The 13,202-nt window shown below is 39.7% G+C and overlaps 1 pseudogene; it reads left to right on the forward strand.

Annotated features, from left to right (window-relative positions):
* Positions 1-5,879: 5,879 nt before the first annotated feature.
* LOC136388274 (zinc finger protein 878-like) overlaps positions 5,880-13,202 on the forward strand; it is a 44,263-nt pseudogene continuing 36,940 nt past the window's right edge.

The raw sequence follows: 13,202 nt of genomic DNA on the forward strand, positions 1-13,202 counted from the left end.
GGCCAAGGAGCCATCCCCAGCGCCCGGGCCATCTATTTTTATTTCTTATAGCCCATAATAAAATGAGTGGTGCAAGCAAGAAAAAAACTCGTCAATATTCGGAGGAATATTTAAAATTTGGGTTCATACCCGCTGTTCACGATGAGTGGATTCCTTTTTGTCTTTTATGCCAGCAATGCTTGACCAACGAATCAATGAAACGAAGTTGTCTTGAGGCACATTTGAAGGCGAAACATAGTGCTCAAATTAATTCAGATTTGAGTTACTTTAAAACTTTAAAAAAAATTTTTGAAAAAAGAACAACATTAAAGTCTCTATTTACTGCTCATACTTCAACTAATAATCGTGTTCTTGAGGCTAGTTATCAAATTTCTTTATTCATCGCTAAAACTGGAGAAAATCACACTATAGGAGAGAATTTAATAAAACCGTCAATATCAGCATTTCTTAAAAACGGTTCTTGAAAAAGATGACAAAGATGTAAAAGCTATGCCATTCAGTGACAATACTGTTAGCAGAAGAATAGACGAAATGAGTGAGGATATTGAAAAACAACTTATTGAAAAGCTGAAAACAAGAAAATTCTCCTTGCAAATGGATGAATCAACTTTGAGAGACAGTGAGGCAGTATTGATAACTTACGTAAGATATATTGATAAAGGACATTTTGCTGAAGAAATGTTGTTCTGGGCCCTGGCCGGTTGGCTCAGTGGTAGAGCGTCGGCCTGGCGTGCGGGGGACCCAGGTTCAATTCCCGGCCAGGGCACATAGGAGAAGCGCCCATTTGCTTCTCCACCCCCCCTCCTTCCTCTCTGTCTCTCTCTTCCCCTCCTGCAGCCAAGGCTCCATTGGAGCAAAGATGGCCCAGGCACTGGGGATGGCTCCTTGGCCTCTGCCCCAGGTGCTAGAATGGCTCTGGTCGTGGCAGGGCAACGCCCTGGAGGGGCAGAGCATCGCCCCCTGGTGGGCAGAGCATCGCCCCTGGTGGGCGTGCCGGGTGGATCCCGGTCGGGCGCATGCGGAAGTCTGTCTGACTGTCTCTCCCCGTTTCCAGCTTCATAAAAATACAAAAAAAGAAATGTTGTTCTGTAAAAGATTAGAAAGCACCACTACCTCCAAAGATATATATAATAAGCTAAAAAACTACTTAGATGTCAATGATATACCAATGAAAAATATAACATCTTGTGCTGCAGATGGTACTCCCAATATGATGGGCAAGAAAAATGGCTGCTTAAAATTGATGAAAGATGCGAATCCAGAAATGATTCTTGTGCATTGTGTTATTCATAGGGAAAACTTGGTAGCTAAAAACATCTCGCCTGTTCTGAATGAAGTATTACATACAGTAATAAAGTGTGTTAATGCTATTAAAGCTAGTGCCAAATGTGAGCGTCTTTTCAAGCTATTTTGTGAAGAACAAACTGAAGACCATGTGAGACTTTTACTTCATACTGAAGTAAGATGGCTATCTAAAGGAAACTGTTTGAAAAGATTTATGGAACTGTTTGATACTCAGTGATTTTTTAAGTGACAAACCTGAAATGAAGTATCTGTTAACAATAGATGGTAAAGCATTTGTGAGTTATTTAGCCGATATCTTTGAAAAACTAAATATATTAAATAAGCAACTTCAAGGAACAAATAAAACTCTTGTCGATGCAAAAGCAAAGATATTTGGTTTCATTACCAATATTGAGTTATGTCAGAAACATATTAACAACAAAAACTTTAAACAGTTTCATTGGCTCCAAAAATGTGAAGTAACTGATACCGCTTTACTTGTTATTGTCAATCATTTGAATATTCTATCGGCTGATTTAAAAGAAAGATTTTCTGATTTAAAACAAATTGATTTCCCAACATGGATGATGCAGCCAATGTTAGTGGATTTGTCTGATATATCAAATATGCAGTATCAAGAAGAACTCGCAGAATTGCAAAAATGATGAGTCAGTTAAAGCTTTATTTAATATCAAAGGAGCGATGGCATGGCTTTGTGAGGAAACAGAAATCAAATACCCAAATTCAACCAAATGTGCAAGAAAACTATTGCTACCATTTCCATCTTCATTTTTAGCTGAATGTGGATTTAGTGCTGTAAATGATTTACTGGTAAAAAAAAGAAATCGGCTGGATATAACACAACGTGGAGACTTGAGACTAAACTAACCAAATTGGAACCTAATATAAAATCTCTGTGCAGCAAGCATCAAGCGCAAGGATCACACTAAATTAAAATAATAAATTAATATAGAAAAATCTGTATTAAAATTATTTGGAATTTAAATTTCTGTTTTTCATTATGTGTTTTGAAATTTTACCCACTGTGTTTTGTTAACAATTTCATAGTGATTTCTTCCTAGAACCTATCATTTATGTTTATTAAGTGAACAAATCAATTTTTTAATGTTAAAAATTATGTATGTTACATAGGGGGGGACATAAAAATTTTATGTCCCCCCCTATGGTTAAGGTGGGGCATGGCACAAAAAAGGTTGGGAAACACTGGTCTAGCAGGTAATTGAGACAGCAACAAATGGGTAACAGGTGGGTAGCAAATACAATGTTGACACAGTTGTATCAGAACAGTGAGAAACAAACATCTTGCCACACAATCAATTAGCCAAATTAGAAATTAAGGAGTCGGCCCTGGCTGGTTGGCTCAGCAGTAGAGCGTCGGCCTGGCATGCAGAAGTCCCGGGTTCAATTCCTGGCCGGGGCACACAGGAGAAGCACCCATCTGCTTCTCCACCCCTCCCCCTCTCCTTCCTCTCTGTCTCTCTCTTCCCCTCCCGCAGCCGAGGCTCCATTGGAGCAAAGATGGCCCGGGCGCTGGGGATGGCTCTGTGGCCTCTGTCTCAGGTGCTAGAATGGCTCTGGATGCAACAGAGCGACCCCCCAGAGGGGCAGAACATCGCCCCCTGGTGGGCATGCTGGGTGGATCCCGGTCGGGCACATGTGGGAGTCTGTCTGCCTCCCTATTTCCAGCTTAGGAAAAATGAAAAAAAAAAAAAAAAAGAAATTAAGGAGTCTTTAATGCTGCATGTGGAGCCTTTCAAATCAATGCGGCAGGGAACAGTTTCAGGCTAGCTTTTAAAGGGAAAATTACATACTGACTGAGGAATGGGGAGGAGAGGAAGCATAGTAGTAAAACAAAGCAGTGAAACAAGCCTTCTTACAATGTTTATCTATAGGGTTAATTCAGGGAGAAACATTCTGAGAACACCTGCATCTTTGCAAGGCTAGCCCAAGGCCACAGTCTGGGAAACCAGCCTCAAGGCCAGGAATAGGGAGTCTTTTCAGAAAAAGTAAGTTCTGCTAAAAGTCTCTTTGTTTTAGAGGAAGTAACTTTTGCCAAAAATTATTCATGTTAAGAGTCTTTCTTTTCCACACTTCAATACAATGGGAAAGGGTGAATCAGATTCCAGGTGGGAAAGAGGAATGATCTCAGATGTTGTGCAACTCAGAATGACAAGCAATTTAAAACTTACAAATATTTATTTCTGGATTTTTTTTAAATGTTTATTTTATTGATTAGAGAGAGAGAGAGAGAGAGAGACTGAAATATTGATCTGTTCCTGTATGTGCCCTGACTGGGGATTGAACCAGTAACCTCTGCACTTCAGGATGCTAACCCACCAAGCTATCCAGTCAGGATCTGGAATTTTTTATTTAATATTTTTGGATTACAGTTGACTTCGGATAACTAAATCCACAGAAAGCAAAACCATATCACAGGAAAAGCCACACTGAGACTGGTAGGAAGGACGGAGATGAGGAAAGGGCTGCCCACTCCCAGGAATGAGCAACAGCTGGGAGGCACTGTGGGGAGGGGTGCCCTGAGAGGTGTGGGTCCTAAGCCCCAGACTCAGAGCCCCAGCCTAGAGCCCCTGAGCCTAGAAGAGGCACCCATACAGCATTTAGCTGTGAAAAGAGCTGGGTTTCTGTTTGTAAGAAAGAGACAGAACTCTTGGAGAAGCAGGTTCCTTCTTAAAGAACCCGTGCAGAAAATCTCATTCACATCACATACCCAGGGCTCTGGTGGGGGAGAGCTGAGAGGGTTAGAGTTGCGTGAGAGTGTAAAGTTGAAAGCCCAGCGAGAGACACTGTGGGGGACAGCCACTGGAACCCCTGTGCTGAGTCATTCTCCAGTACTGCAGTCGCCATCATTCTTGGGTGGAGCAGTCCCCTCTGAGTGGCACCAGCCTGGGGAGAAGCAACTGCTCCACCCTCAGGAGTATCTCTTTCTCCTGTCATGGCAACTGGGTCGTACTGAGAAGCCAGAAGGCAGGGGCGCATCAGTGACTCAGTTTTCTGGTGTTGAGGCTGGAGGTTCCCCCAGCCCCATGCTACAGAGTCTAAGACTGATAATTCCACCTCACGAGAGACTGAGTGAAAACTGTCCAGAGTGCGGGCAGACCACACCTCTGGGTTTCAGAGGCCACAGCCTACTGAGGTCTATGGGTAAAGTCTGACAGACTGACACCTGGGGCCAGGAGCAGAGCCACACCCACCACCCTTCTTAATCCCTGAATTGCCACAAGCTCCAGACTCTAGCAAAGTTTTTTTTTTTTTTTTTTTTTCAGTGGCCAAGCTCAGCAAGCAGCCAGCAAGCAGATAGAGGCTGCAGGAGTCAGAACTCAAGAGAACCTAACTCCCAGGACCAGTGTGAGTAAAAGCAAGCCTAGGTGTGCAGGTTGGTATGCCCATGTGCACCTGGGCCCAGCAGAGGCAGCCACAAACTCTGGATTGCTTGTATCTCCAAGAAGGTTGCTGATGGCCAGTCACAGGCAGTGTCTCCCACTGCTCTGCACCAGGTTCCTACCAGAGAGGCCCAGAGCTGACACATCCAGTGGCCCACTGCAGAGCGCATCAGTTCAGGACCCAACAACCTCTGCTAGAGTGGTATCTAAAGGAAGGGCTCCTCACACCTGGACCAACTGAGGAAAATTTCACTCTCTCTGATCAGCACCAGCACAGAAGACTATGAGAAGACCAGGCAGCTGCAAAAGGAGGTGGAGCAGCTGAAAAGTGGAGGCAAATGTTACGGATCTCGGACTTTTATGGAGCTGCTGTCATCTCTAAGCAGGAGGAAGCTGATCTTTATACACAGATTGGCCCCTCCCACACTATCCAGACACAGAAAATGAAGACACAAACAGCAAAAAGAGCAGTAGCTGCAGACATGTAGCCCACAGCGGGTTACAAACAACAGCTGATGCCAACCCAAGAAGATCTAGAACCAATACAACTGGTAGTAGGTGGCAGACAACAACAACCCTAGAGTCAGTTAGCTACACAAGCAGCATGCCTAAAGGAGGAGTCTAGCAGACACTAGACACTGTGGAGAATAAATATGCCCAATAAGACAGACATTACACAGTGTGTAATACTCATGATCAAGGCTGACCCCTAGAGCCAGCCAGCCTAAAGGAATAACCATACACACAAAATGTCCAACTGCATTCAATACTCACCGATAACAGAAGGGAAAATAGTACTTTCAAGAAGCATTCCTTGAACAAGAAAAACAGGTGGCCTGGAAGTCAGTACCACCAAGTCCATCTTCCTAATAAAGAAACTACAAAGAGTTCATATCAGACAGCACTACCTAATACACAGAAAAGATGGGCAGACAGAGAAATGTGACTCAAATGAATCAATAAAAGAAATTCCCAGAAAAAGAACTAAATGAAATGGAAGTAACTAAACTACCAGATGCAGAGTTTAAAATAATGATTTTTAGGATGCTCAAGGATCTTAGAGCAATAATGGATAGTAATAATGAACACCTAAATAAAGAGATAGCAAGCATCAAAAAAGACATTGAAATCATAAAAAAGAACCAGTCATAAATGACAAATACAATATCAGAAATGAAGTCGGCACTAGACGGAATCAACAGCAGGCTGGATGAAGCAGAGGATCGAATCAGTGATTTAGAAGTCAAGATAAACGGAAGCACAGAAGTAGAACAGCAAAATGAAAAGAGGCTCAAAAAGACTGAGGAAACTTTAAGAGACCTCTGTGACAACATGAAGAGAAACAACATCTACATCATAGTGGTTCTTGAAGGAGAAGAGGACGAACAGGGAATAGAGAATCTATTTGAAGAAATCATAGCTGAAAATTTCCCTAAATTGATGAAGGAAAAAGACACACAAATTCAAGAAGCACTGAGTTCCATTATAGAGGAACCCAACAGGCGTACACCAAGACACATCATAATTAAGATGCCAAAGTTAAGAAACAAAGAAAGAATACTAAAAGCTGCAAGAGAAAAGCAGTTAATTACCTACAGAGGAGCCCCTATAAGGATGACATCAGACTTCTCAACAGAAACACTTGAGGCCAGAAGGGATTGGAAAGAAATACTCAAAGTAATGAAAAACAAAAACTTACAACAAAGACTACTTTATCCAGCAAGGCTATCATTTAAAATTGAAGGAGAAATAAAAAGACTTCAGGACAAAAAAAAAAAACAAAAAAAACCCTCAAGTAATTCATTACAACAAAACCAGCACTGCAAGAAATGTGAAAGGGCCTGCTACAAAAAGAGCAAAGAAAAAAATAAATCAAGAAAAAAAATAGAATGTAGATTTAAAGAATTTGGCAACAAATGAGTACATGTCAATAATAACCTTAAATGTAAACAGATTAAATGCTCCAATCAAAACATATAGGGTAGCTGCATAGATAAGAAAACAGGTCCCATACATATACTGTCTACAAGAGACCCACCTCAGAATAAAAGATACACATAAACTGAAAGCAAAGGGATGGAAAAAAGTATTTCATGCAAATGGAAATGAAATAAAGCTGGGGTAGCAATACGTATATCTGACAAAATAGACTTTAAAACAAAGGCTATAGTAAAAGATAAAGAAGGTCACTACATAATGATAAAGGGATCAATCCAACAGGAAGATATAACTATTATAAATATCTACACACCTAATATAGGAGCACCTAAATATCTAAAGCAGACTTTGATGGATATAAAGAGTGAGATCAAGCCCTTGACACAAGGAAATTTTTTTTTTGTATTTTTCTGAAGCTGGAAATAGGGAGGCAGTCAGACAGTCTCCCGCATGCGCCTGACCGGGGTCCACCCAGCATGCCCACCAGGGGGCAATGCTCTGCCACAATCAGAGCCATCCTAGCACCTGAGGCAGAGGCCACAGAGCCATCCTCAGCACCTGGGCAAACTTTGCTCCAATGGAGCCTTGGCTGCGGGAGGGGAAGAGAGAGACAGAGAGGAAGGAGAGAGGAAGGGGTAGAGAAGTAGATGGCACTTCTCCTGTGTGCCCTGGCTGGAAATAAAACCCGGGACTCCTGCACGCCAGGCTGACGCTCTACCACTGAGCCAACCGGCCAGGGCCAGGAAATTATTTTTTTAAATATTAAAAAAATAATAATAAAAATAAAAAAGAGTGAGATCAACAGCAATACTATAATAGTAGGGGATTTTAATACCCCACTAACATCACTAGATAGATCCTCAAGAAAGAAAATTAACAAAGAAACAACAGACTTAAAGGACACACTAGATCAACTCGATTTAATAGATATCTTCAGAACCTTTCACCCTAAAGCAGCAGAATATACATTCTTTTCAAGTGCTCATGGTACATTCTCTAGAATAGACCACATTTTAGGGCACAAAAGTGGTCTCAACAAATTTAAGAAGATTGAAATTATATCAAGCACTTTCTCTGATCACAATGGCATGAAACTAGATATCAACCACAACAGAAAAGCTGAAAAATACTCAAACACATGGAAACTAAATAGCAGGTTGTTAAATAACGAATGGATTAAGAATGAGATCAAAGAGGAAATAAAAAAATTCCTAGAAATGAATGATAATTAGCATACAACAACTCAAAATTTATGGGACACAGTGAAAGCAATACTGAGAGGGAAGTTCATAGCACTACAGGCACACTTTAAGAAGCTAGAAAAAGCTCATATAAACAACTTAATTCTGCATCTAAAAGAACTAGAAAAAGAACACCAAGTAAAGCCCAAATGTAATAGAAGGAAGGAAATAATAAAGATCAGAGCAGAAATAAATGACATAGAGACTAAAGAAACAATACAGAGCATCAAAGAAACTAGGAGCTGGTTCTTTGAAAAGGTAAACAAGATTGATGAACCTTTAACTAGACTCACCAAGAAAAAGAGAGAGAGGTCTCAAATAAATAAAATTAGAAATGAGAGGGGAGAAATAACAACTGACAAAACAGAAATACAAAATATTGTAAGAAAATATTATGAAGAACTGGACACCAAAAAACTAGACAACCTAGATGAAATGGACAAATTCCTTGAAACATACAATCTTCCAAAAATCAATCTGGAAGAATTAGAAAACCTAAACAGACCGATTATACTAAATGAGATCAAAACAGTTATCAAAACACTCCCAAAAAAGAAAAGTCCTGGGCCAGATGGCTTCACAAGTGAATTCTACTAACTATTCAAAGAAGAACTAACTCCTATCCTTCTCAAGCTATTTCAAAAAGTTCAAGAGGAAGGAAGACTTCCAAGCTCCTTTTATGAGGCGAGCATAATTCTGATTCCAAAACCAGGCAAAGACAACACAAAGAAATAAAATTATAGACCAATATCCCTGATGAATATAGATGCTAAAATCCTCAACAAAATATTAACAAACCGGATCCAGCAATATATAAAAAAATCATACACCATGATCAAGTGGGATTTATTCTTGGGAGGCAAGGCTGGTGCAATATTCACAAATCAATCAATGTGATTCATCACATAAACAAAAGGAAGGAGAAAAACCACATGATAATTTCAATAGATGCAGAAAAAGCATTTGATAAAATCCAGCACCCATTCATGATCAAAACTCTCAACAAAGTGGGAATACAGGGAACATATCTCAACATGATAAAAGCCATCTATGACAAACCCACAGCCAACATCATACTCAATGGGCAAAAATTAAAAGCAATCCCCTTAAGATCAGGAACAAGGCAGGGGTGCCCCCTTTCACCAATCTTATTCAACATAGTTCTGGAAGTCCTAGCCACAGCAATCAGACAAGAAGAAGAAATAAAAGGCATTCAAGTTGGAAAAGAAGAAGTAAAGCTATCATTATTTGTAGATAATATGATATTGTATATAGAAAACCCTAAAGTCTCAGTCAAAAAACTACTGGACCTGATAAATGAATTCAGCAAAGTGGCAGGATATAAAATTAATACTCAGAAATCAGAGGCATTTTTATACACCAGCAATGAACAGTCAGAAAGAGAAATTAAAGAAACAATCCCCTTCACAATTACAACCAAAAAAATAAAGTACCTAGGAGTATATTTATCCAAGGCGACTAAAGACTTGTACTCGGAAAATTATAAAACATTGATAAAAGAAATCAAGGAAGATACAAACAAGTGGAAGCATATACCGTGCTCATGGTTAGGAAGAATAAACATCATTAAAATGTCTATATTACCTAAAGTAATTTATAAATTCAATGCAATACCAATTAAAATACCAATGACATACTTTAAAGATATAGATTATATATTCCAAAAATTTATATGGAACCAAAAGAGAACATGAATAGTCTCAGCAATCTTAAAAAAGAATAAAGTTGGAGGTATCACACTTCCTGATATCAAGCTATACTACAAGGCCATTGTACTAAAAACATTGTAGTACTGGCATAAGAACAGGCACATAGATCAATGGGACAGAACGGAGAACCCAAAAATAAACCCACAGCTCTATGGACACCTGATATTTGACAAAGGAGGTAAGGGCATACAATGGAGTAAAGACAGCCTCTTCAACAAATGGTGTTGGGAAAATTGGACAGCTACCTGCAAAAAAATGAAACTAGACCACCAACTTACACCATTCACAATAATAAACTCAAAATGGATAAATGACTTAAATGTAAGGCGTGAAACCATAAGCATCTTAGAAGAAAACATAGGCAGTAAGCTCTCCGACATCTCTTGCAGCGATATATTTGCTGATTTATCTCCATGGCCAAGGGAAATAAAAGCCAGGATAAACAAATGGGACTATATCAAACTAAAAAGCTTTTGCACAGCCAAAGACAATAAGAACAGAATAAAAAGACAAACTACACAATGGGAGAACATATTTGACAGTATGTCTGATAAGGGGTTAATAACCAAAATTTATAAAGAACTTGTAAAACTCAACACCAGGAAGACAAACAGTCCAATCAAAAAATGGGCAAAATAAATGAATAGACACTTCTCCAAAGAGGACATACAGATGGCCAATAGGCATATGAAAAAATGCTCAACATCACTAATCATTAGAGAAATGCAAATTAAAACCACAATGAGATATCATCTCACACCAGTCAGAACGGCACTCATCAACAAAACAACACAGAATAAGTGCTGGCGAGGATGTGGAGAAAATGAACCCTCTTACACTGCTGGTGGGAATGCAGACTAGTGCAGCCTCTGTGGAAAACTGCCGGGGTCCAGCCCCAGGGGGGATCCAGGGGTCCCACAGGAGGAGACGGCGTCGGTGAAATCGAGTGAGAGAGTCAGATTCTTTTTGTTCTCTTTATTCTCTGTTTAGCATTTACTGCCAGGCATCTCTGCCAAATGCTAGTATAGCTCCCTTTTTATACACGCACACTGAGTTACAATCACATGGTGTTAATTATTGCTTTTGTTTCACTATGTTTGCATGTTTCCAGATAACAGTTAATTTACATCTATGAGTCACAAACCAGGTAGCAAATCATTCAAAATACAAAATAACTTGAATAGCGATAACAACATCAGTAAAAGCTTTTAAAGTATTAGTACTAATAGTTAACTAACTTTACTGCTGTTGTGAGTTAAGGGGCAGAGAGAGATTTAGCAGACGACTAACAATGGACCACCGCTTGCTCAGGTAAATGGCCTTGAGTTTATGCAGTGTCCTACTTTTTCTCACAAGATTCTAAAAGGCTTGCCTCTAAAGAAATTAACATAACATTAAGAATAGCTTTCATCCAAAGATATGCAGAGTGTACTTACAAGATAGCCCAGCAGCCACACAAGACATTAACTGTTATTACTTCCATGGATTTCCCTACATTTTTAAATCTCATGAGAACATCTCATTGAGAAAGCCTAGCAATTGCCTTTAGTCAAAAGACAATTCTCTTAGTAAAACATTCTTTTCTTGCTGACTACGCTCTCATCCTAGGCCACACAATGGGCCATTCTACTATACCTTACCTAAGATACTATTGTCTAGTCAAATATTATTTATTATATTTAAACACTAGTTAAGTTCTGACTCTATTCTTCTCAGAGTGTACCACTATCTGCAGATCAAATAAGAAGAAAGGAATGTTTCTCTACTCTATCACATGAAAAGGCTAGGGAGGAAAAATGTTGAATTAAGTGAAGGCCGAAGGGTGCTCTGTGCACAGCCACTGCCTCTTACCCATTCACAAGTCACAATCTATTCTTTCTAACATGATTAAGAAGGAATTCTCCTACAGACTTAACCCTTTACGAGGGATATCATAGCCAGCCTCTTATGTCTATGAGCCCAGTTCAAGGGGCTTACAGGCTTTTCTGTGGAACTCACATCCTCTGTCTCATTTCCAAAGAAATCACTACGAATCTACAGGGAAAGCATGGTACTATTATCCCTGTGCCATAAATAATAGCACACACCCAGAAAACAGGGGATATAAGGCCAGATTAATTCAAAAAGTCAAAGGGGGAATTATTGTTGTGCCTTTCCTTTGCGGTGACTTTGTCACCCCGCAGCCATTGGTCTTCACTGCAGTGACTTTGTCACCCCTCAGCCATTGGTCTTCTCTGCTGTGACTTTGTCAATCAGCAGTTTTTGATCTTCTTCTGCTGTGACCTTGTCAGCCAGAAGTTGTGGGTCTTCTTCTGCTGTGACCTTGTCAGCCAGCAGTTGTTGATCGGCTCCCGACAGAAAACCGTATGGAGATTCCTCAAAAAATTGAAAATCGAACTGCATTTTGACCGAGCCATCCCACTTTTAGGAATATACTCCAAGGATACCATAGAATGGTTCCAGAAGGAGAAATGCACCCCCATGTTTATAGCAGCATTGTTGACAATAGCGAAGATCTGGAAACAGGCCAAGTGTCCGTCAGAGGACGAGTGAATTAAAAAGCTTTGGTACATATATACTATGGAATACTACTCAGTCATAAGAAATGATGACATCGAATCATTTACAATAACATGAATGGACCTTGATAACATTATACGGAGTGAAATAAGTAAATCAGAAAAAACTAAGAACTAAATGAACCCATACATAGATGGGACATAAAAATGAGACTCAGAGACATGGAGAAGAATGTGATGGTAACAGAGGGTGGGGTGGAGGGGGGGGCGAGGAAGGAGAGGGAGGAGGTAGGGGGAGGGGAGGGGCACAATGAAAACCAGATAGAAGGTGACAAAAGACAATTTGACTTTGGGTATGCAGCATAATCAAATGTCAAAATGATCTGGAGATGTTTTCTCGGAACATATGTACCCTGATTTATCAATGTCACTGAATTAAAATTAATAAAAATAAGATTAAAAAAAAGAAGGTCACTACATATTATAAAGGGAGCAATCCAACAGGAGGATATAACCATGGTAAATATTTATGTGCCTAATATAGGATCACCTAAATATATAAAGCAGATTTTGTCAGACATAAAGGGCAAGATCTACAGCAATACTATAATAGTAGGGGATTTTAGTACCCCACTAACATCAATGGATAGATCCTCCAGACAGAAAATTAACAAAGAAACAGTGGCCTTAAATGATACACTAGATCAGGGGTAATCAACCATTTTATACCTACTGCCCACTTTTGTATCTCTGTTAGTAGTAAAATTTTCTAACCACCCACTGGTTCCACAGTAATGGTGATTTATAAAGTAGGGAAGTAACTTTACTTTATAAAATTTATAAAGCAGAGTTACAGCAAGTTAAAGCATATAATAACAATTACTTACCAAGTACTTTATGTCGGATTTTCACTAAGTTTGGCATAATAAATCTTTATAAAACAACTTATAAAGACTGTGGTGGCACAGTGGATAAAGTGTCAACCTGGAAACACTGAGGTTGCCGGTTCAAAACCCTGGGCTTGTCTGGTCAAGGCACATATGGGAGTTGATGCTTTCTGCTCCTCCC

This window comes from Saccopteryx leptura, chromosome 1, assembly GCF_036850995.1.
Source record: "Saccopteryx leptura isolate mSacLep1 chromosome 1, mSacLep1_pri_phased_curated, whole genome shotgun sequence".
Lineage (NCBI taxonomy): Eukaryota > Metazoa > Chordata > Mammalia > Chiroptera > Emballonuridae > Saccopteryx > Saccopteryx leptura.